We start from the raw sequence: 24528 nt of genomic DNA on the forward strand, positions 1-24528 counted from the left end.
CAGGGACAACTGACCCATGTGCCCTGTGTAGCTCACGTCCTTAACCTGGTGGTGCAGCGGTTCTTTGGCAGGTACCACGGCTTACAGGATGTCCTGAAGCAGGCCAGGAAAGTCTGTGTGCATTTCCGCCGATCATTTAATGCCTGTGCTCGGCTGGCTGAGCTCCAAAAGGAGTTGAACCTGCCCAAGAACTGCCTTATATGTGACATGCCCACCAAATGGAACTCAACATTGGCCATGCTGCAGCGGCTGCACACGCAGCAGAGGGACATCAATGAGTACCTGTGCGACTACGGCACCAGGACAGGGTCAGGGGAGCTCGTTTTTTTCTCACCACGCCAGTGGGGCATGATCAGGGATGCATGCACTGTCCTGTCACCATTTGAGGAGGCCACAAGGATGGTGAGCAGTGACAGTGCATGCATCAGTGACACTGTACCTCTTGTCCACCTCTTGGAGCATACGCTGCGTGGAATAATGGACAGGGCACTTGAGGCAGAACAGAGGCAGGAAGAGGAGGAGGAGGATGATTGTGTCAGCATGGAGGTGGAGGCTGGCACTCAGCATCAGCAGCAGCAGCAGCAGCAGCAGTCTTGTAGGGATGATTTACAGTCCCAAGAAACACGTGGACTTGTACGTGGCTGGGAGGAGGTAGCTGCGGATCATGTTGTCCTTAGTGACCCAGAGGACTCCGGACCGAATGCCTCAGCTAACCTACGCTGCATGGCCTCCCTGATCCTGCAAAGCCTGCGGAAGGATCCTCGTATTCTTCGGATCAAGGAGAGGGACCATTACTGGCTGGCCACTCTCCTTGATCCACGGTACAAGGGTAAGGTTGCCGACCTTATCTTGCCATTGCAGAGGGAGCAGAGGATGAGACATCTCCGGGAGGCCTTGCAGAAAGGTCTGTGCAACGCGTTCCCAGAGACTGGGAGGTTACAAACTCCTGGTCCTGGACAACGTGTTGCTGAGGCATCGGTCAGAAGGAGTGGTGGAGAAGGTGGCCGTCTGACTGATGCTTTCAGACAATTTTTTAGTCCGCAGCCCCAAGGTATGATCGGTTCCAGCACCCATCGCCAGCGTCTGATTTACAGGGTGCAGGAATACCTAGGGGGGAAGGTCAGACTTGGACACCTTTCCCAACCGAAAATCCTCTGGCTTACTGGGTCTTGAGGATGGATCACTGGCCAGAGCTTGCACAGTATGCAATTGAGCTACTGGCCTGTCCTGCATCCAGCGTTCTTTCGGAACGCACCTTCAGTGCTGCTGGTGGCTTTGTTACCGATCACAGGGTGCGCCTGTCCACCAAATCAGTTGATTGACTGACCTTCATCAAGATGAATCAGTCTTGGATCACCCACAGCTACCAAGCACCTGAAGCTGATGTAACAGAATAATTTTTTTTGAAATATCACATCCCTTCAAGACTGCCTATGCTGATGCTGAGTGACTGTCCTGGTATTTTGATTGTCTATCCTCTTCCTCCTCCGCTGATATGTTGGAAGAACATTTCTGGTTCTGGTTGATGCCATCAGCCCAATTTTTCTGCCCCTGTTTAACAGGGGTGTTTAATTACAATTTTTGATGCAATGCTTTGCAGCAGGGTTAATTCCTGCAATAAAACTAGAGTATATGGCAGAGGTTGCAGTGTGGTGGCACCAGCACCAGTGCCTAAGGCCCAATTTTTCTGCCCCTGTTTAACAGGGGCGTTTGAGTACAATTTTTGATGCAATGCTTTGCAGCAGGGCTAATTCCTGCAATAAAACTAGAGTATATGGAAGAGGTTGCAGTGTGGTGGCACCAGCAGCAGTGCCTAAGGCCAAATTTTTCTGCCCCTGTTTAACAGGGACATGTAATTACAATTCTTGACATAATATTTCACAGGAGGGCCCCTTCCTGTGCCCACCCAGAGTAACGGTGAGGACTTATAGTGTTGTGGCACCAGCACCACAACCACCAAAGGTCAATTTTTCTACCACTGTTCAACAATGGCATGTAATTTCAATTCTTGATATAATCGTTCACAGCAGGGCGCTCCAGCGCCCACCAAGAGTCACTTTCAGGGCTTACAATGTTGTGGCAAAACCAACACCTTGTTCCGCCATTTCTGCAGAGCATATAGGGCAGGCCCCTATTTTCAAACATCCAATTTACAAACATCTCCTACTTGCAAACGGAAGGAGACAACAGCAAGTGAGATGAAAAAAGATGTACGACAAAACAAATTATACAGGGGTGATAACCCTTCCCTATGTTTTCCAAAAAGCTTAAAAATAGTTTTTTTGACTGGAGCTACACTTTAAAAATGTACCAGTTGAAAATTACAAACAGATTCAACTTAACACAACAAACCTACACAGTCCCTGTCTTGTTTGCACCGCCTGTATACTGCTGTTCTGAGTATATAGGGCCTGGGGGCCACACGCATTTCCTTTTTTAATATGGGTACAGAGTTCCCCTTAATATGCGTACAAGACCCAAATAGGCTGGTAATGGGCAGGGAGGGTTACCCATGCCATTTTTCTCAATGATTTTCAACCATATTACAGGAACCAGATATAACATTAAGGCTGGGTTCACACCGCTGCGGGGGGAGAACCGGATGTGATTCGCACAGCAAATCACATCCGATCTCCGTAGCGCTGCGAGTTCAGCCATACAGATAGTATGGCTGAACTCGCAGCGGTCCCGCAGCAAACTCGCACGGGACCCTTTTTTGGGTCCGCAACGGAATCGGATCGCATGGGGGTTCACACCATGCGATCCGATTCCTGTGCGAGTCGGCAGATCGCACTGCGATATGCCGACGGATCTGGGGGTGTCATTAACATAACATTGACACCCCCAGCCGTCCGCATAGGGCAGTGTGAACTACCGGCGGGAGGTATGCGATGCGGGAAAACGCCGCGGATTCGCGGCGTTCCCGCATCGCAGCAATGTGAACCTAGCCTAAAACCGCAAGCAGTTTTAAATGGTGTTATTTCCGTTTAATGTCATTTTGTGCAGGGACTGTTCTAAACACGGGAAACACGTGGCACTTCACAGGCATACTACAGACACCCCCCAGGCACCATATTTAAAGGAATATTTCACTTTTTTTTTCACTTTAATCGTCATTAGAATCAGTGCTCCCGCCAAAACGGCCATTTTTAAAAACATTTTAGGCATTGACCCATGTCCCCTGGGGCAGGAGCCAGGTCCCCAAACCCTTTTTAGGACAGTATCTTGCATATTAGCCGTTAAAATTAGCACTTTTCATTTCGAACGTTCGAGTCCCATAGACTTCAATGGGGTTCTAAAGTTCGTTCGAATTTGGGGTCCGTTCGAAAGTTCTGGTGCGAACCGAACCGGGGGGTGTTTGGCTCATCCCTATTCAGGAACTACAATTCCCATCATGCCTAGTCATGTCTGTGAATGTCAGAGTTTTACAATACCTCATGGGATTTCGCAACAGCTGGAGGCCGTAGTTTTAGAATCCCTGCTCTACAAACTGCAAAAGCAATTGGTTAGAGTTAGGTTTATATAGTTCCATTTCATATCAAATATAAACAACATTTTTGAATCTTCAATTTAAGAAAATATAAAATATTACAGTTCTGATAAAAGTTTTCTAGTGTACTTTTTCTTTACCATAGACCTCCCCTTTGAAGTTCATCTGTTACGAACAGAAAAAAAAGCACATACTAATCAAAATATAGAGAGCTCTGTGTTTGATTTGAATTTATTCAAATGAATAGCTACAGCTTAATAAAACAGCAGTCCTTACAAAATGTATTCTCCACAACATCAAAGGTTTAATCAACGGCCTTTGCCCTATGATGAACCCATAATGCCCAGTCGGACACCAAAGAAGCAAACAGGAGGATACGAGGCTGAAAATATTGAATATGCAATTAACCTTTAGCACTTTTTCTCTTGTCCTTACATCACAGCTCTCGAGACTTCATCTGCGTTATGTTAAATTGTCTCCTATCCCACGAGATGCTGCCAGTTGGAGCCTTTCCATGTTATTCAAAGCCTTTCGTGCCCCCCTGTCCCTCTGAATGTAGAAACAAGACCGGTCCTCTAACAGCAACCTTTCAAACCATCAGGGAAATTAAAAAGTCTTGCTGTACCATGATTGTTCACAGAAAACATTTCACAAAATGTATCGCTCCACTGGTTTAACAATAACAATGATAAAAAAAAATAAAGTTTTAAAACACCGGCAGCTGAGCACTTGAAGGACATACAAAATAAAAAAAAATAAAAAAAGAAGAAACACAGAGTCTTTTTTTTTATTTTCCCCAAACTCCGTAGAAGACATCTTGGTTGATCTTTTTCAAATTAGCCATCTCCCTTGCGAATAACACAGCTGTTTTCTCATTAAAAGTGTCACTCAAGTGGCAAGTTGTATAAATTAGAGATTTTTCTGACTGGCTTGTATTTCAAAAGTGACAGTTTTATGACACGGAGGTCAATATCTTTTCACGCTGAGGACAGTTTGGGCATCAAACCTTCCAGTTCTTAGATAATTGGTGATTTAAATTCTAACTGTGTGTTGTAATCTTGTGTTATTGTTGCAACAATTACATATTTAGAAAATATGTTTTTTGCATTTATTTATACTCATACATATACAAATATATGTGAAGCTTTAGGGTCCGTTCACACAGGGGCAACTCCTGATCCGACTTCAGGTCGCCCCTAGTCGCCTCAGGTCGGACAACATTTAAAAAGCAATGTAAGTGAATGAGAGCCGTCTTAATGCACACTACTGAAGTCGCTCCGACTTCAGAAAAGGTTCCTGTACTACTTCTATCCGACTTGCAGGCGACCGGTACCCATTGATTTCAATGGAGATCGCCTCCAAGTCGGATCTCCGTCTATACGGAGGCGACTCTGACAGAATTATCCGCTCTCAAGAGGGAACTCCACGCCAAATTTCTGACAAGCGAGCACCCTCCCCTCCTGAGCCATGCCAGGCCACGAGTGAGCGTCCCCCCCACCCCAAAGCACCTTGTCCCCATGTCGATGAGGACAAGGGCCTCTTCCCGACAACCCTGGCCGTTGGTTGTCGGGGTCTGCGGGCGGGGGGCTTATCGGAATCCGCGAGCCCCCTTTAATAAGAGGGCCCCCGGATCCCGGCCCCCCACCCTATGTGAATGAGTATGGGGTACAATATACCCCTACCCATTCACCTGTGAAATAAAGTACAAAAAAAAACACAACACAGGGTCAAAATATTTTATTGCACAGCTCCGGGGGTCTTCCGTCTTCGGGGGTCTTCTCGCCGGACTCCTCCGCTATCTTCTTGTAGCTCTTTTGCTAGCGGAGGAGTCCGGCTTTCTTCCTCGCCGCCGGCCTCTTCTTCCGACTTCGGGGGTCTTGTCCCCCTCTTCGGTTCTTCTGCCGGGCCACCGCGCCTTCTTATAGCTCTTTTAGAGGCGGTGGCCCGGTCTTCTGTCGCCGCCGCCGCCTTTCGTTCTTCTTCTTCTTCTCCAGGAGATGTTGACACGACGCTCTCTCCGGCCACAATGCCAGGGACGCGCTCCGCTGCCACTTATATAGGGACAATGGGGTGGTGTCACATGGGTTGATGTCACATGGGTTGGTCACATGGGTTGATGTCACATGGTGACCCCGCCCCCTTACCATGTGACATCAACCCATAAGCCCCCGATAAGCCCCCCGCCCGCATACCCCGATAACCAACGGCCAGGGTTGTCGGGAAGAGGCCCTTGTCCTCATCGACATGGGGACAAGGTGCTTTGGGGTGGGGGGGCACGCCCCCCCTCCCCCAAGGCACCCCCCCATGTTGAGGGCATGCGGCCTGGTACGGCTCAGGAGGGGGGGGCCGCCTGCTCGTCCCCACCCCTTTCCTGGCCGGCCGGGTAGCGTGCTCGGATAAGGGTCTGGTGTGGATCTGGGGGGGACCCCCACGCCGTTTTTTCGGCGTAGGGGGTTCCCCTTGGAATCCATACCAGACCTAAGGGCCTGGTATGCTCTCGGAGGGGGAACCCACGCCAAATTTTTTTCAGAAATTTGGCGTGGAGTTCGCCCTTGAGCTCATTCTCTGCTTGGCCACGGCAAAAGTCGCCTGGCCTGGGGCGACTTGTAAGTCGTCCCAAGTCAGGTTGAAGTCATCACAAGTCGTGTTGAAGTCGTCCCAAGTCGCGCTGTGATCTTAACTCAAGTCGTGTACAAGTTGCCTCACTCAAGTCGCCTACAAGTCGTGTTGCCCCTGTGTGAACGGACCCTTACTGTCAAGACACCTCTACAAAGTGTGGTTCCTAACTCCTAATGCCGCTTACACACGACCAGACTTTTGAGGGAATGAATCCGTCGGACAATTCGATCATGTGTGGGCTCCATCAGACCTTTGCTGTCCAAAAATCTGACGGACTTTAGAAATAGAACAGGTTTCAAATTTTTCTGCTAGAACTCCACCGGATCCAGTTCCTATGGAGAAATCCGATGGACAAAAACCGACACTAGGGCAGCTATTGGCTACTGGCTATGAACTTCCTTATTCTAGTCCAGTCGTACGTCATCACGTTCTAATCCGTCGGACTTTGGTGTGATTGTGTGTGGCCAAGTCCGTTCATTTGGAAAGTCTGTTGGAACTTTGCCGAAAGTCTATTGGGAAGACCGTTGGACCTAGTCCGTCGAAAAGTCCAGTCGTGTGAACACAGCATAAACCCCATACACTATATTGCTGAAAGTATTGGGACGCCTGCCTTGGAAGTGGGAAGCGTGTAGCTTCCCACTTCCATTAACTTTAATTTTAGATATTTTTGTACAAGGAAATGATAATGTTTTTGAGACATTAACTTTTCAATTTATGTTTTACATCTTTTTTTTTTTTCTACACCAGATATAAAATTCATTTTTTATTTTTTTTTACAAAATACCTTTAAGACAGGAGTTACAGAGCACTACAGAGAGAAGCTTACTCTGAAACGTCAGTGGATTCACTTCTACTTATTCAAAGTCTGTGTAACTTTCATCTTAAGCTATTGAATCCTTTAAACAGAAGGCTTTCTTTAATAGAGGAACTAAAAAGGGCCTAGGAAATATCTCAAAAGGAGTTGAAAGCATTAAGCCTCCGGCTGAATATGAAAATATAAACTATTCCAATGCAATATTTTTTATTTACCTGAGCTAAAAAAAGAAAAAAAAAGTTTTTAGAAAATGTTACTTTCCAACCAGGCTATACTAATTAAAGACACATAATGTACTGTATACAAGTGCACTATGCCTTTAAAGATACTCTGTTACTTTGCTCTTGAAATAACAAACCCTCACTCTATTTAGGTTCATTTACACGTTTTCTTCAGGATACCTTGAAAATACTATGTGCTTTTGGATATGGGGGAACATGTGACCTCCTCCCCTTTCTCCCATGATGCAGCGGTTGGGCCTGTGGGCCAAATGCCAGGCCCAACCATAGTCACATGGGGGATGTAGACAATGCCAAAAAACACAAAAGCCTCACACCAGGAGTATCCTAGATATGTGCAATTTGTTTAGTTCAGAATTTGTTCTTTAACAAATTTTGACAAATTCATTAATTATGAAATTACCAAATTTGGAAATTCAAAATTTCATAAATTCTGAAATTCGACATTTGGGAAATTTGAATTTTAGAAATTCGACATTTAGGAAATTTGAAGTTTGGAAATTTGAGATTTCAGAAATTTGAATTTTGGAAATTCGAAATTTCAGAAATTTCTAAATTTGAACTTGGAAATTCAAAATTTTGGAAATTCAGAAATCGAAAATTCAAAATTTCAGAAATTTGGAAATTCAAAATTTCAGAAGTTTGGAAATTCAAAATTTCAGAAGTTTGGAAATTCTAAATTTCAGAAATTTGAAAATTCTAAATTTCAGAAATTTGGAAATTCGAAAATTTTGGAAATTCAGAATTTCTGAAATTCGACATTTCAGAAATTTGAAATTCAGAAATTCGAAATTCAGAAATTTGAATTTCGGAAATTCAGAGATTTCAGAAATTCGAAAATTCTAAATTTCAGGAATTCGGAAATTCTAATTCAGAAATTCGAAATTTTGAAAATCTGAAGCTAAACATTTGATATTCTTCCAGCCCAGCTCGTATTTTCGGAAATTCAACATTTCAGAAGTTCAGAAATTCAACATTTCGGAAGTTCAGAAATTCAACATTTTGGAAATTCAAAATTAGGAAATTTGAAAATCCAAAAAGAAGAATGAAAATCTGAAAATTCAAAAGAAAGAAAATCTGAAAATTCAAAAACCTGAAAATCTGAAATAATAACTAACTAATAATAAAAATTATAGGTATTGGAATTTCCTTTCAAATTTGGTTATTAATGAACGTAACGAGTACAAATTTACAAATTATCAGAAATAACGAATGCCGTATCTAAACTAATGTAATGTAACAACCTAATAATAATAAATAACAATAATAATAATAAAACCTTTTTATTATTATTATGTATTATTAATTTGTTTCATTCCATTTCCATATATCCATATTCCATAATTCGTAACTTTGGTTAAATTTGTATTCGTTACGTTCGATACGATTTTCAAATTTTTAATTTCCGAATTTTCTAATTCCGAAAATCCGGAAATTTGGAATTAAAAAATTTGAAATTTGGAAATTTTAAAACTCAGAAATTCGAAAATTTGATAATTCGAAAACTCAAAATTTTGGAAAGTGGGAAATTTGAAAATCTGAATTTATGTATTTTCCAATTTTTTTGAATTTCCAAAAAAGCAAAAAAAGAATGAAACGAAAACTAACACATTTTTGTCAGTGCACATGTCTACTGTGTCTCCACTTACAGGAGACCACTGTCTAAGTGTTGTACACGGGATTAAGCGAGCTGAGCCAGAGCAGCAGAGACTTCTGGCCTCCAGCCCAGCTCTTCAGCTGTCAACTGGCCACACAGGGATCGGGACAATGTGGCTGCTCATCCATCCTTTCCTTGTGACTCTGTGTTGTGTGTTGAGTGGGCTCTTTCTCGTGGATTATATGCTCCTTCATCCAGAGTTAGGCACTCTAATACAGGAGGTGTGTTAGTGGCCAGAGCAACAGATGAAAACAGAGGGAGAAAGCCTAAGAAAAGGAAACCAATACAGCCACCACATCTAATGATTGGTAATATATGATATTTTTGCTTTTGGGTTTAATACCCCTTTAACTACTTCCCGCTGGCCATCAAATGATGGCTGGGCGGAGTGGCTCTCGTTCTGGGTGGACATCATATGACGGCCCTCCAGAATGACCGTGCGCATCGCAGCGATCGGTGGTGAGGTGTGCCAGTGTGACACACCACTACACACGCCTCGGCAAAGAGCCTCTGACAGAGGCTCTTTACCATGTGATCAGCCATGTCCAATCACGGCGGATCATGATGTAAAGAGGAAGAGCCATTGATCGGCTTTTCCTCACTTGCATCTGACATCGATTGCTCTCCTGACAGGGGGGGTCTGTGCTGATTGTTTGAGCGCAGCCCCTCTTTGGATGCCCAACCAGAATCACCAGGATGCCGCCAGGACCGCCAGGGATTGGCACCTGTCTGGACCACAAAGTATTCCACCCTAGACCACCAAGGAAATGCCAATCAGTGCCCAGGCAGATGCCAATCAGTGCCCATCCCCAATGCCTGCCATTGTCATCAGTGACGCCTATCAATGCCATCTATCAGTTCTGCATATCAGTACCCACCAGTGCCACCCATGAGTGCCCATCAGTGTTACCTATCAATGCCCATCAGTGCTGCCTACCAGTGCCCATCAGTGCCACCTCATCGGTGTTGCCTTATCAGTGCCCATCAGTGCCACCTTATCAGGCCGATCAGTGAAGGAGAAAACTTACTTATTTGCAAAATTTTATAACAGAAACAAAAGAAAAACTTTTTCTTCAAATTTTTAGGTATTTTTTTATTTGTTTATCAAAAAATAAAGAACGCATGGGTGATCAAGAGCCACCAAAAGAAAGCTCTATTTGTGTGAACAAAATGATAAAAATTCTGTTTGGGTACAGTGTAGCATGACCGCGCAATTGTCATTTAAGCAGCGACAGCGCTGAATGCTGAAAATTGGCCTGGGCAGGAAGGGGGTGTAAGTGCCCTGTATTGAGGTAGTTAAGGAGTTCCCCTCCTTGGTCTTTATGGACCTTGCTTTGTGAAATTGTCCAATATGTCTTGGTATGCTGACGCCTTAAGAGTTCCCTTCACTGGAACTAAAGGACCAAACCCAACCCCTGAAGAACAACCCCACACCATAATCCCCCCTCCACCTAATGATTTGGACCAGTGCACAAAGCAAGGTCCATAAAGACATGGATGAGCGAGTTTGGGGTGGAGTAACTTGAATGGCCTGCACAGAGTCCTGACTGAACTCAACCCAATATAACACCTTTGGGATGAATTAGAGGGTAGACTGTGAGCCAGACCTTCTTGCCCATTTTCAGCGCCTGACCTCACAAATGCTCTTCTGGAAGAATGGTCAAACATTCCCATAGACACACTCCTAAACCTTGAGGACAGCCTTCCCAGAAGAGCTGAAACTGTTATAGCTGCAAAGGGTGGGCCAACTCAATATTGAACCCTACAGACTAAAACTGGGATGCCATTAATGTTCATGTGCATGTAAAGGCAGGCAATAATTTTTGTAATATAGTATATAGACATATATGAAATGCAAGTATGTTTTTTTTTAAATATTTTTATCTGCTTTTTTAAGTTACTAACAGCGGGTCTCTTAAAAACAAAAAACAAAAAAAAAAACAATTGCATAAGGGAAAGCAGAAAATCGCTCCACACGTGTTGACTGGAGATGAAAAAAAATGTCTAGTCTTGGTCTGTAGTTGGGTTTTCTGCAGGTAAATTCAGCAATGATCAGGAATACATTATTATAGTGGTAATAGGCTGTGTCTTCTCTGAAATTCATTAGACTGCTTGGGATGCTACAGAAAGTGTTGCTGAGGCTTTCATATTGTCGGCTCTTTGAAATTCTCTGATCTATGCAAATGAATCAGTCCTCTGAATGAAGTATTTGCCAGGTACTCCGTAAAGTCGGAAACAGAAGCCGACAGGGGAAATAGAGGGATGGGAGAGAAAGGTTTTAATCTCTTCTTCTTTTTTTTTTGTTTCTATTTCTTTGTAAACGCCAACGTACTTCATTTGTTTCACTTCTGGAGAGACATGTACAATTATACATGCAAAATTATGCAAGTGAAATATTTACATATTAAAACATCATCTCCTTTCATTATCTCATAGTTTATTAATACAGTTACAAAGCACTGGAGTGGAAAGTAAATAGAACTCTTCATATTATTGCTGGAGTTGGAATTTGATGGACTATCATATGACTTTAATGAAAACCGCAACCAAAAAAAATGAAAGTCTTTTCTTTTCTCTCTTTGTATTATGCAGTGTTTAGCCGACATTTGCAACCCACTTTTCCGGTTCCTTGTAAATAAGAATGCATGTACTGGTTCCCAGACCTCGCAGTAAATCTGTCTGGCATGTATTCAAATTTCTATGCTCTACAACACATGCCCTGAGCTCCATACCCCTGACCCCGATGTCACCACAGGACACAGCAGTGATGGAAGAGGCAGGGGCAACCCCCTCTCTCCAGGCCACCCCGTATATGCAATGAATAGATTCATGCATAGCATGATCTATTCATGGCCACCGCAGCCACCCCCTATTCATTTGTCCGGCCTTTTTCAGAGCACCGGGCGCGCAAATTACAGCGGGTAGTTTTTTTTTTAAGCACCCGATTAGAGCCAGAGGCTCTAATAGGCTTCAAAATATGGTGGGCTCGGGTCACAGAGGATGCGTCCAGAGTCCACCCAGATGTGTTGTAACAGCTAATGAATATGCCCAATCCTCGCCGCCATTCCTCCGATGACCAGACCCGCCGATGCCTGGATGCCCGATCCCCACTGTCGTCCCTCCGATGCCTGATCTCCACCACTGTTCCTCTGGATGCCTGCCTAGTTGGGGTAAGTGCCGGTGAGCCGACCGGCAGGCATCGGGGGGTGGGTTGGAGTTGCCACAGGGGGGAAGGATCGGTTGTTTGCCACCCACCCAAACAAAAAAACACCATCCGCCACTGGTAGGGGATAAAAGAAAGGAACTACATTGCATTTTGACGGACACAGGCAGCAAGGGAACTGAGGAAAGGTAGTAGACACAGGCCACCAAAGAGGTAAGTATGATACCCCTATGGGGGGCCTCCTCCACTATCAAGGAGGGGCAACACTAGGTTGATGTTTACCTCTGCTCAGGAAGTGATACTGCAACATAGCCCAACATATGACTAATGTGTAATCTGCTGTGGCAGGCATGAATAATTGGACCGCTGGTTCAAACCGGGACTGAGTGACAGTCCTATCTTGAGCGAGGCTACGCCACTTAGCCTGAGTGTCCTCTCCTGAGTGATGTCCTCCTTCCTCTGCTGCCACCGCAGCAGTCATCCCTACAGCAGGCAGGGGATGGCGGGAGCTTCCCAACTTTTCATTAGAAAGTGATTGGTTACACGGAAGGGGGGGGGGGGGGGTCCTGGCAAAAAATCACCCACCTGTTAGCTTTCACCTTCTGTCTAGACCTGCCACACCTCCTGCCCTCTGCCTGCTGTGTGAAGTAGGGCTAGAAAGGTTGAAGAGGGACTGTGATTGTAAAGGGGGCTGTGATGTGAAGGAAGAATAGGATAAATGGGGGGGGGGGGGGACTGTGATGTGAAGAGGGTTGGTATGTAGGGGAAATTTGCTATATAGGGTGGGGGCTGTGATGTGAAAGGGACTGTGATGTAAAAGGGAGAGACTGTGATGTGAAGGGGACATGGATGTAAGGGGGAAGTTTGATTTAAAGGGAAAGGGGGGGACTGTTATGTGAAGGGGGCTGAAAACTGCTGTAAAGGGGGGTGGGGTGTGAAGAATATGTGTGATGCAAGAGGGGGGGGGGAGAAACTGCAATGTAAGATTAGGAGACTGTAATGTGAAGGAGGACTGAGGACACTACTGTAAAAGGAGGACTGTCATGGGAAGGGGTCTGTGATATAAAGGGGGGCTGTGATGTAAGTGGGTCTATCATGTGAAGGAAGGCTAAGAACACTGATGTAAAGGGGGAGTTGTGATGTGAAGGGGTGACTGTGAGGTAAAGGGGCGCTCCGCTGTGAAGGACGGGGCTGTGATGTAAAGAGAGGACTGATACAATATACGATATAAATGGGGACTATGATGTAAAGAGGGAGAACTGTGATGTGAAAGATCAGAGTCATAGCATGCGATTCAGACATCTGCTGGAAGAAGGTTTTACTGACTAGACCGCCATGAACCCGCCACGGAGACCACCGTTATCGTACAGACGACCGGCGCCTGAAGAGATGGATATCTCGGTTGTGGCAGCAGCTGCTGCCGTTACCGAGATATCCCTCTTCAAAAATAGGCCGTACATCGGCGTGCGCTGGTCGTAAGACCCAACAGGCTTGCTTAAAAAAGAAGATACGGGGTTTTGGGTCAAATCCATGTAGAAAGTACTGGTGAACCATGCACAGTGTGTGGCAAGGCAACAGTATACCCTGGCCTCAACGAGTCCATCTCCTTTGCCCCCTTTCTAAAGGGTTTTATATCAGGAAAAACACAGTAATTTAACCCTATAGGTTGATTTATTTTGTTGTTTCTCGAATATCCCAGTATTAACTAAGGCTTTTTCCTCTTACCTGTTGAACGTGGAATTTATCATGTGTTCATGATTATTGTTTGTTTATTAAAAATTGTTGTTGAATTGTACTCATTTTTTGATACATGTATGTACAAATTTGACTTGTCTGATCGTTTAACTGTGCCTCTTTCTTTTGCCATTATAGGTTCTGATCGCATGGCTTGCACTCCCGGTCCTGCATACTTGGTTGTGGTGTCTTCATCCGTCAGCCAGGGGCCTCACGGCAGGCGGGGGGATGGTTGCCACACTAGTTTCCACTTTATCCCCCTCTATTATATTTCCGAAGGCGGTCTTTTTCACGTCGGCCGCTGGAGGGAGTATCCTCCTGCCAGCGGTGTACTATTATCTTTCCGGGTGTCTTTTGGCGGGCTCTCCGATGGCGTGCACAGTGTGCCATGACGTTGCGCATTTTGCAGCGGAAGTGACGACAGCGGTTGGCGGGTTCTCCCCTTCCAGAACGCCGGGGAGACCGCATGGAGGACGCCCACCTTTGGCAGTCCTCTTCCCATAAATGGGGAGGGTTTGGGAGAGAGGGGTGGGGGTGCTATCGGGCTCAGGACCAATCCGATCCTTCACCCCATTAGGACGATTCATATATAGCATGGGGAATGAGAATCTATTTTAGATTCCAGGCAGCCATCACCTTGAACAGACCTAAATCTTGTCCATCTTTATAGTAAGTAATGTTTCTTATACTCATGGGTGTTCACTGGACTTTATTCTATGTCCACTGTATTGACCCCAAACTCAATCATTTTCATCTATACAGTAGTTGGCTTTTAGGTCCCTTAAATTGCCTTTTATTCAAACCTATATTTGATGTGTCACTCTTATGCCTGGCTACTCCTCTTCCATTCCACATTTGATGAACCAAACTTCAAATCCAATTTCCTATGTAAATATTTGAAGGCTCTATTTCACCTTTCCCACACTTTACCTCCACATCACCATTTTCACTTTCACCTCTTTTCACATTATATCCTCATGCACTATTCTCACTTTTGCCACCTTTTTTTAGCATTTGGCTTTTTGTTGTCATTGTGGTCATTGCGCCACCTTTCACTTCCACTCTTCATGGCTACTCTCCCCTCCCCCCTCCCTCTTTTTCTTGTCTTCAGTCCTGGGTGGCTCCAGTTCTGTCCTAGTTTGTTGTCATTGCATTGCTCTCTGTTTTGGTTCCACTCACCTCAGTTAATTTCTCTTTTTTCTGTCACTCACATTTCCCCTCCCCCTTCACATTCTTTCACCTGCACTTGTCCACCTCTACACTTTCTCCCATTTTATTTTTATTTTTTCTTCTCTTTGTAGCAGTACTCTCATAAGGGCTGCTGATTTGGTTACTTAGCAATCTGTCAATCACCCTGCTACTATCCACCCCACGTTCAATAAACTCGAAGAACAGTCAATTTCATGGTGTTGTTGCTTTTATTGTGGAATGTTTCTTGAACTTGGAAAAGAAGGTGACATGGGATGCCCATAGTATTTAACACATTGCACGTTAGATGTGGTTATTCAGTGGCCGTGGCTTTGCAAAGAAAGACTGAATACACTGCTCGCACCTCAATCTCTTCCTTTTGAACAACTCTTCTGCAGACTATTACATCTACTTTCCTTGTACAATTCCTTACTGCAAAACTTTCTATTTCTTCCTTCCGTTTGAAGAAAGAAGAATCACTCTGAATAATTCATCCTTGTTGACCATGATGTGATTGTCCATATGAATCAAAGAGCCAGAAGCACACACTGCTTCTCCCCGATGGCCCAGAGAATCAGACAGCCACACAGTCTTTGGAAGGCACTACCATTGTGCTAACCAGGCTGTAGAGGACTTGGTATCTCCATATGATGACTTGACACATGTCAGTGAGCGGACCACTGATTTCAGCCAGTCCAGGACTAACAGCACTGTGTTCCCCAGCCACAGCATTCTACACTGACCCTTTCTTTAGGAGGATAATAGTTCTGTGTCCCCGGTCACAGAACGCTGCTCTACTTGACTACTTCTTCCTTCCAGATCTCCTCCAGCATGCAAGTCCTGTGCTCCCCGGTCACAGCAGCTCGATACTTCTTTAAGGATGAAGATCTTTATCTTAAGCTCCCTCCTGGGGGTTCCTCCATCCCTCCTCCACGTGGGGATGCCCGGAACAGCAGCTTACTACTCCATTGTCTGTTCCTACTTTTTAGACTCCCCCTGGAAGCATGTGACCCTAGCTTATATCAGAGGCCTGCCCCCAGCCAATACAGAAAGATAATTGATCAGGGCTCCTCACATGAGCTGCCTTCCACTCAGGTCTCAAGTCAAACCTGTCTTCCAGAACCAGCCATCCGAAAGCAGAGGAGGAATCTATGAGCCAGAGTATAGGTGGCCACACCCCCTACTACACCGAACACTCCCAGTTTCAAATCACAACAACCGGGCCCAGCCTAAAGCACAGGTCTGGCTAAATCTAGCACCTACCTTTAGGTAGAGGATGCTACATCTTTTTTTTCTCATCCCCTCTTTGCCGGTGTTGTTGTGCTTATAGTTCACTCTTCCTTTTACGTTCATCTTGCCCTCTTTCTCTTTCACTCTGTTTTCACTCTCACTCTTTCTCACACCTGCCACTCTTGCTTGTCACCATCCTTGTTCATTCTCACATTTTCACTTCTTTTCTTCACTTCACGTATTGTCAACACTTACTTGACCACACACCCTTAATCACCCACACACCCTTACAGCCTTTAAACAACTACAAGGTTTTCACCTAATAATACATAATCTAATATATTATCATTATTAACTTCTACAGTGGCTTGGGGAAATTTGGTCCAGTTTTTGGGCCCCTGTTCCCCCCTTGCCCCACTTCCCTGGTGTGGGCTTAAATGCGGCCTCTTGTAGTTCCTGTCCCTGGCCTTTTTTGCCTTCTTCCGTGCGGGGGGGGGGGGGGGGGGGGTCCATTTACACATTGTATTTCTCTTTAGATTTTTTTCACTCTTTCCCCCAGAAGAAGACCTCTACTGTTAATGGTCGAGATGCGTCGGGGTCTTTTCTAGTATGATTATATATACCTATATCATGCTATGTTTTCTATGTATACTCAATGGCTGTATCATGATGTACTTACATTAGCCTCTTTCAGAGCTCATGTTTTAACATAAATCAATGTTTTTGTATGGTATTATTTTTTTTAATAGATTTATACTTTTCTAATTTACTTTGAATTTTTTGCTTTTCCTATTTGCATCTTAATCGGGGAGTGCAGCAACCTTTTATCTCACAACCAGTATCGCCTTCCATTTTCAAAGAGAGACATCATTTTCAGGTGCTTATTCTAAATTTAGGTCTACTGCTAAATTCACTTTACTGTTTCAGAAGTAGAATTGAAGAACCATAGCCCTGAAGAACCGTAGAGTGTTACTGTATTTTCCATTTTTTGTGATAAAAGCTATCCTTAAAGGCACATTGTGTTTCCTTCTTCCTTTGAAACCTCTGCTATGAAGTAACTACTCCTTCCATTAAAAAGAGCTGACAATGGTATTTTCTTCAAGACCCAACAGGCACCCAACAACCTTGCTTAAAATAGAAGATATGGGGGTTTTGGGTCAAATCCATGTAGAAACTACTGGTAAAACCATGCACAGTGCGAAAAAGAGAGAAGTACTTTGTATAAGGAGTCTAATAGTAGTGTATGAAGAATTTTGGTATGATTCAAAAGAAGGGGTTGACACCATGAAAGATATCTTTACTGTAACCTGATGAATTTCTTTTGTTTTGGAGTTCATCTTTAATTGTTACAAAGGAAATAAATTCACTTTGTGTGCGCCCAAAGTCTTCACAAACCCAGATATTACTTTTAAAAGGTAGCAATGATATCATCACTGTACTGTACATAGCCTGTGCAGAGAGCAGAGCTGTGGCAGAAACCACCTATTACAGGCTGCCTGCAGAAAACTACAGGAGGGGGCAGAGACAAGACCAGCCACCCTGCACAAGGAGAGAGAGCAGCAATGACCGGTCTTTATTACAGGAAGTTCCTGCACAGGGGTAATGTCTTACACTGTTTTACACTGGATTATTGCACAGATCTAGAAGAAATACACAAAGCCTTGAAAAATTATTCATACCCCCTGAAATTTGCCACATTTAGTCATGTTAAAACCAAAAACATAAATGTATATTATTGGGATTTTATGTGATAGACCAGCACAAAGTGGCACATAATTGTGAAGTGGAAGGAAAATGATAAATGGTTTTCTACATTTTTTTACAAATAAATATCTGAAAAGCGTGGCGTGCATTTGTATTCAGCCCCCTTTACTCTGATACCCCTAACTGAAATGTAGTGGCACCGATTGCCTTCAGAAGTCACCTAATTAGTAAATAGAGTCCACCTGTGTGTAATTTAATCTCAGTATAAATACAGCTGTTCTGTGAAGCCCTTAGAGGTTTGTCAGAGAACCTTAGTGAACAATCAGCATCATGAAGACCAAGGAACACACCAGACAGGTCAGGGATAAAGTTGTGGAGAAGTTTAATGCAGGGTTAGGTTCTAAAAAAATTATCCCAAGCTTTGAACATCTCACAGAGCACTGTTCAATACATCATCCAAAAATGGAAAGAGTATGGCACAACTGCAAACCTACCAAGACATGGCCGTCCACCTAAACTGACAGGCCGGGCATGGAGAGCATTAATCAGAGAAGCAACCAAGAGGCCCATGGTAACTCTTGTGGAGCTGCAGAGATCCACAGCTCAGGTGGGAGAATATGCCCACAGGACAACTATTAGTTGTGCACTCCAAAAATCTGGTTTTTATCGAAGAGTGGCAAGAAGAAAGCCATTGCTGAAAGAAAGCCATAAGATGTCCTGTTTGCAGTCTACGAAAAGCCATGTGGTGAACACAGCAAACTTGTGGAAGAAGTTTGATGAGACCAAATTTAAATTTTTTGGCCTAAACGCAAAACGGTATGTGTGGCAGAAAATTAAGACTGCACATCGCCCCAAACACATAATCCCCACCGTGAAACATGGTGGTGGCAGCATCATTTTGTGGGGGTGCTTTTCTTCAGCAGGGACAGGGAAGCTGATCGGAGTTGATGGGAAGATAGATGGAGCCAAATACAGGGAAATCTTAGAAGAAAACATTTTAGAGTCTGCAAAAGATCTGAGACTAAAGTGGAGGTTCACCTTCCAGCAGGAAAACAACCCTAAACATACAGCCAGAGCTACAATGGAATGGTTTAGATCAAAGCATATTCATGTGTTATGCCTCGTACACACGATTGGAAATGCGGCCAGCAAAAGACGGATGAGAGCTTTTGGTCGGAAAATGCAATTGTGTGTATGTTCCATCAGACTTTTGCTGGCCAAATTTCAGCCAGCAGAAGATTGAGAGCATGTTCTTAATTTTTCGGTCGGAAAAAGTTCCTATCCGAAAATGCGTTAGTGTGTATGCAATTCCGACGCGCAAAAACTCACACATGCTCAGATTCAACTACTAGACAGAAGCTATTGGCTGTTATGTATTGAACTTCCTTTCTCTAGTCCTGTCGTACATGTTGTATGTCACCGCGTTCTTAATGGTCGGAATTTGGTGTGACCGTGTGTATGCAAGACAGCTTGAGCGAAATCCCGTCGGAATTCCGCCGGGAAAACCATCAGAGCTTTTTCTGACCAAAATTCAGATCATGTGTACATGGCATTAGAATGGCCCAATCAAAGTCTAGCCCTAAATCCAATTGAGAATCTGTGGCAAGACTTGAAAATTGCTGTTCACAGACGTTCTCCGTTCAATCTCACAGAGCTTGAGATATTTTGCAAAGAAGAATGGTCAACAATATCACTCTCTAGATGTGTAAAGCTGGTAGAGACATCCCCAATTGCAGTGAAAGGTGGTTCTACAAAGTATTGACTCGGGAGGGCTGAATACAAATGCACGCCACACTTTTCAGATATTTTTTTTTTTAAACTTGGAGAACCATTTATCATTTTTCTTCCACTTTACAATTATGTGCCCCTTTGTGTTGGTCTATCACATAAAATCCCAATTAAATACATTTACGTTTTTGGTTGTAACATGACAAAATATGGAAAATTTCAAGGGGTGTGAATACTTTTTCAAGGCACTGTATATAGACTTATATAAGGCCTGCAACCCCTTCCAGTAATATAAAAAAATATTTTGGCTTCATTTAAACTTTTCTACGCTTTCAGGGGGCAGAGTGCATTGTTGTTTTGATAAGGTCTTGAGAAGGCCATTTATAAAAATGGTAATTTGAGTATTTTACACATGTAATTAAATGGCTGTGTGACTGGGGCAGACGGAGCACTCTGCATCAGGCAGAAAGCAAAACAGCCTGCAATTAACACAAATGTTATTGCTATGAAACTCTGTAATTTCCCCCTGCGTGAGAAGATGTTTGTCATTGTATTGTTATGTGAATAGTCTAGCCAGAAATACTGAAAATATTAACAAGGAATTTCATGCAACAAGTGAAGCTAGTGATAAAGCTACCGATACAGTAGATGTGCTAAAATCACAAAATTCACTATGGTAAAACTATAAAATTACATGCATGATGTAGGCAGCCCATGCCAGAGGAAACATCACTAGGGATGGTGTTCCTGGTTCGGTCCTGGCAGCAAAAGGGTAAAAAAACAAAAACAAAAAATTAACAACTGCGGAATTTGCTGCAATATTAATTTTCAATCTTATGCTGTCTCCAGCTGTACCTTTAGTCCACCATGACTGGTGTAATACAGACTTACTGGCTGCCATGGCCACTCACTCCTAACCCCACCAACCTACAAATAAATCAAAACACCAGACTTTATGGGTTTTAAATGGCCATAGCAGCCTTTTATTAAACATATTGCAAAACATCAACCATACTGTATCATTAAAAACTAACTGGCTCTTAAAGCAGGTATTTTGGGGACGAGCATGGTCTACAACATCTGCTGTATCAGGCTACCATTTCCATACCATGGCCCACAGCCACGAATACCCCGTCTTGAGGACAATTTTGCAAAACCTTACCAACCTGATACAGCCCCAATACCAATCTTGTCATAATGATGTCACTTAATTTGGGAAGGTACCCATACCAAACATGAGCCCTCCCACCATACTCCACATAACTTTTTGACCGTGCCCACCTTCAAAAACCCTGAGACCACTCTCCACCGATTGAGCGAGACACCAGGAGGCTCTGCCCACAATATTTGACCAGACAAGGAGAACATCTGGGAAAAAGGAACGTAAATGGAAAAAATCTAACTTAATATCCCTAATTAACTCCCTAGCAGAACAGAGCCCCAGATCGTTCCCCCCAGCGTGTACCACTAAAATATCCAAGGTCTATCCAATCTAGCATATCTGTGTACTTCAGGCAACACCCGTGACTAGACCATGCCCGGAACTCCGATCCACCTTACTCTTGGCCAGCTCCTTGGGAAGCCTAATTGGCAGCCGTCCGGACGAACCGCAGCCCGTTTTGCACCCCAAAAAACATAGGAGTGGCCTATAATCCACACCAAACATTCTCTATCTGAAAAACATAAAATACAAGAACAGCATAACAAAAAAGCCCCAACAAACACATGAAGACACACAAAACACCATACACTGGGGTATGACAAAATACAAAGACACATCACAGGAGATGCGGACGAACATATAATCTGAAATTCCAGGATTCCCAACGACCAATCCGCTGTAAGATTCAGTCGTCTAAACCCCACCTAGCAGCCTCAGTGGCTGCCCCAATTCGAAACAAATGGGAAGCATAAGCCCCCGGATCAAAACCACCCGCCCACAAACATTTCCTAAAGACTGATACAAACTGGAAGCGAGACAACACCGAACCATCAGCGTGCGTCAACGGTCCCTGCCCTGCCTTCCGAACCACTAACCAATGAACCACGGCTGCAACCGGGCAGGCCGGAGAATCAAGAACACGACCGAGCACCACCGTGGCCCCCCGGCCCAACTGGTCCGTTTTTGATTTCCTAACGTACAAGTACACCTTGTCCCCTTGCACTGCAACTTCAGACACCCCCAGACCCCCCCCAACTTTAGTCAAAGGGCTTACCAATTCCCCAATCCGCAGAGCCCCAAAAAAAGCCAAAACAAAGGCCGTTTTGAAAAGAACTGCTTCAAAAGGTGACGAACAGACTACTGGCAACTTATCCAATAGTACCCCAAGCACCCCGAAAGACACCGGACGTCTGGAATCTGGCACACATTGCCCTTTTCTGTAACCCCTCAATGCTTTTCTAACCAGAAAAGATTTTGTGACGTCCCCCAACCCCAAGAGCTGGAAAAGGAATGCCAAACCTACCATCTTCTTATTCAATGATGAGATTAAAACCCCCTCCTCAAAGTTCTTTTCCAATAAAATAGAACAACGCATGTAACCTGTCCTCCTCATGAAAACACCCACCCACCGAACTTACCAGCCTATGCCATTCTTCCCAGACCTGTTCATAAGCTGTCCAGGTACTGGAGCAAACAGACCTCCGAATCAAACCTGCTATGGTGGCAAAACGACCTCCCACAAATAATCCAGGCATGGAATTCCGAGCCGCTCCGCTTCCAACTGACGGAATTTCTCCCACTGTAGACAAGAAAGGGCATCCACCACTGTGTTATTTACCCCGGGCAAATGTACAGCAAACACAAAAGCATTTAAACTCAAACACTGCAAAACCAAACGCCTAAGCAAACACACGACTGGCGGAGAGGAAGAATTAATCACTTGCACGACACCTAAATTGTCACAGTGAAACCTCACATGCTTATTTCGAAATTCGTGCCCCCAAATTTCCACTGCCAAAACTATTGGGAAAAGTTCCAATAGCACCAGGTTGCGAATGAAGTCTGAATATCTCCAGGTCTCCGACCAACGCCCCGTGCTCCACCTTCCGTTAAAATAAGCAGCATACCCGACTGACCCAGCCGCATCAGTATAAAGGTCCAAGTCAAAATTGGACACCGCCGTTTCCATCCACAATGATCTCCCATTATACCTGTCAAGAAACCTTTTCCAGACCCGTAAATCCTCACGATGTGCATGAAGGAGCCGTATATAATGATGTGGAGACGTTACCCCAGTGGTGGCAGCCATCAACCACCGGCAAAAAACTTGCCCCATGGAAATGCGGCAAGCAAATTTAAGCTTGCTCAAAAGAGACTGTAGGACACGCAATTTCTTACAACCACAGGCCAGATCAACCTCTCTGCGAAGATCCTCCAATTTATCCACAGGAAGCCTGCATTCCATCCGCCGCGTATCTATAACAATACCCAAGAATTTCAGTTCCTCAACTGGACCCTCCCTCTTTTTGGGCGCCAATGACACTCCAAATTTTTGGAACAGATGCTGCAACGTAGACAACAAAATCTGGCATATTCTAGTCCCAGGGGGACCCACCACCAGAAAATCGTCCAAGTAATGGACGACAGATTGCCAACCAGAAATGTCACGCACCACCCATTCCAAAAAAGAACTGAAAGTCTCAAAAAAGGAACAGGAAATAGCGCAGACCATGGGTAAACAGCGATCCGCGAAGTATTGTCCCTCCCAAACGCAACCCAAAAACCGAAAGTTCTGCGGGTGGAGGGGAAGTAAGTGAAAATCCACTTTGATGTCAGTCTTCGGTAGCAGCGCGCGCTGTCCAAATGCACACACCCATTTGATAGCATCATCAAACGAGGCGTAAGACACTGCGCACAACTGGGGATCAATAGCATCATTGACCGAACCACCCCATGGGTGCGACAGGTGGTGGATAAGGCGAAATTTGTTGTGTTCTTTCTTGGGAACTACCCCAAGCAGTGACACCACCAAATCCGCCAAAGGGGGGGAACAAAACAGCCCCGTCATCCTTCCCAGGGACACCTCTTTGGCCAATTTATCCGAAACAACCTCCGGATGCAATCTTGCCGAGCGCAAATTATCACTCTGGGAAGGCACGGTAGACAATGTACAAGGTATCATAAAACCCTCAGAATAAAAACTGCGCTGCGGCCCTATCAGGATACTTATTGAGGAAGGGGACCATGTTTTCCACCTTCCTGTTTCATAATTTCTTTAACATCTGGCAGCTACAGCCTACCCTGCACCCCAGTCATGCAGGCCCTCCACTATTATGCTGCACATCTCCATTATAGGCCTGATACTGTAGATGTCCTTAGTCTTCCAGGTTTAATGACGGTCAGCCAAACCACTTCCTCTGAGTCCAGGCTGTCATCACAGCTCCCAACTGTCCCTGTTTTTGAGGAACTGTCCCTGATTTGGAGCAATGTCCCTCTGTCCCTCTTTCTTCCTCATTTGTCTCTCATTTTGGTCTGATCTATAAAGATGTAATTAAAATGCAATTTTTCTCTATCAAAAAGTGTTTTCCGTCACTAAACCTTTCATCTGATTTCTAAATTGCTGCATTTGTAAATTCCAAAAGCCAATATGAAGGAATAATAGTGGTAAAAAAGCTCTTGTGGGTTTAACCAATCTTTTTTTTTTTGTACAATTCTCCTTTAAGGGGCATGGCAGGGGTGTGTCCTTTGCCTGTATACTTTTGCTGATAGGTGTCCCTCATTCCCATCTCAGAGATTTGGGAGGTATGCCGTCATAGATCCCCCTGTGACAAACGCAAGTCAGACCTTTTTACAGACTTGTGACAAATGGCTGATCAACCTTACACCCTTTCTTGTCTGTGAAAGGGGTGTTTTCAGAAATTATCTGACCAATCAAGAGACTGAGGGGTGGCCATGGGATGTCTCTGTGTTTTACGATCATGCCATAGATCCAGTTTTCTATAGATATTAATATTTTTCAA

Source organism: Lithobates pipiens, unplaced genomic scaffold, assembly GCF_037356315.1.
Source record: "Lithobates pipiens isolate NorthernLeopardFrog02 unplaced genomic scaffold, aLitPip1_a1.2 Scaffold_3, whole genome shotgun sequence".
NCBI lineage: Eukaryota > Metazoa > Chordata > Amphibia > Anura > Ranidae > Lithobates > Lithobates pipiens.